The following is a 1,185-nucleotide window of genomic DNA, read 5'->3' on the forward strand; positions in this document are numbered from 1 at the left end:
CATGACTTCGAGAGTCATGATGATATTACTGAGGAACGTCTTTATCAGAATATTTTTGCTTCTCATTTCGGGCAATTAGCAATAATTTTTCTGTGGACTTCCGGAAATCTGTTTCATGTAGCTTGGCAAGGAAATTTTGAGGCATGGGTACAGGATCCTTTACATGTAAGACCTATTGCTCACGCAATTTGGGATCCTCATTTTGGTCAACCAGCTATAGAGGCTTTTACTCGTGGAGGTGCTCTTGGCCCGGTGAATATCGCTTATTCTGGTGTTTATCAGTGGTGGTATACGATTGGGTTACGTACTAATGAGGATCTTTATACTGGAGCTCTTTTTCTATTATTTCTTTCTGCCATATCCTTAATAGCGGGTTGGTTACACCTACAACCCAAATGGAAACCGAGCGTTTCGTGGTTTAAAAATGTCCGAATCTCGTCTCAACCATCATTTGTCAGGACTTTTCGGAGTAAGTTCCTTGGCTTGGACAGGACATTTAGTTCATGTCGCTATTCCTGGATCCAGGGGAGAAAACGTTCGGTGGAATAATTTCTTAGATGTATTGCCACATCCCCAAGGATTAGGCCCTCTTTTTACAGGTCAGTGGAATCTTTATGCTCAAAACCCGGATTCAAGTAGTCATTTATTTGGTACCTCCCAAGGGGCAGGAACTGCATTTTAACCCTTCTCGGAGGATTCCACCCACAAACGCAAAGTTTATGGCTTACTGATATGGCCCATCATCATTTAGCTATTGCATTTATTTTTCTGATTGCTGGTCATATGTATAGAACGAATTTCGGGATTGGGCACAGTATAAAAAATACTTTTAGAAGCGCATATTCCTCCAGGGGGACGATTAGGGCGTGGGCATAAGGGTCTTTATGACACAATCAACAATTCGATTCATTTTCAATTAGGCCTTGCTCTAGCCTCTTTGGGGGTTATTACGTCTTTGGTCGCTCAACACATGTATTCTTTACCTGCTTATGCGTTCATAGCGCAAGACTTTACTACTCAAGCTGCGTTATATACTCATCACCAATACATCGCAGGATTCATTATGACAGGGGCTTTTGCTCACGGAGCTATATTTTTTATTAGAGATTACAACCCGGAACAAAATGAGGATAATGTATTGGCAAGAATGTTAGACCATAAAGAAGCTATCATATCCCATTTAAG

The 1,185-nt window shown here is 41.2% G+C and overlaps 1 pseudogene across 1 annotated transcript; it reads left to right on the plus strand.

The window, feature by feature from the left end:
* Nucleotides 1–3: 3 nt before the first annotated feature.
* Nucleotides 4–1,177, plus strand: LOC101304154 (annotated as a pseudogene; the record flags this gene model as incomplete). The annotated part of the gene is made up of 1 exon (XR_185432.1): nucleotides 4–1,177. The product of XR_185432.1 is annotated as a photosystem I P700 chlorophyll a apoprotein A2-like (transcript).
* Nucleotides 1,178–1,185: the final 8 nt, after the last annotated feature.

The sequence above is a fragment of the Fragaria vesca genome, unplaced genomic scaffold (genome assembly GCF_000184155.1).
Source record: "Fragaria vesca subsp. vesca unplaced genomic scaffold, FraVesHawaii_1.0 scf0512543, whole genome shotgun sequence".
Lineage (NCBI taxonomy): Eukaryota > Viridiplantae > Streptophyta > Magnoliopsida > Rosales > Rosaceae > Fragaria > Fragaria vesca.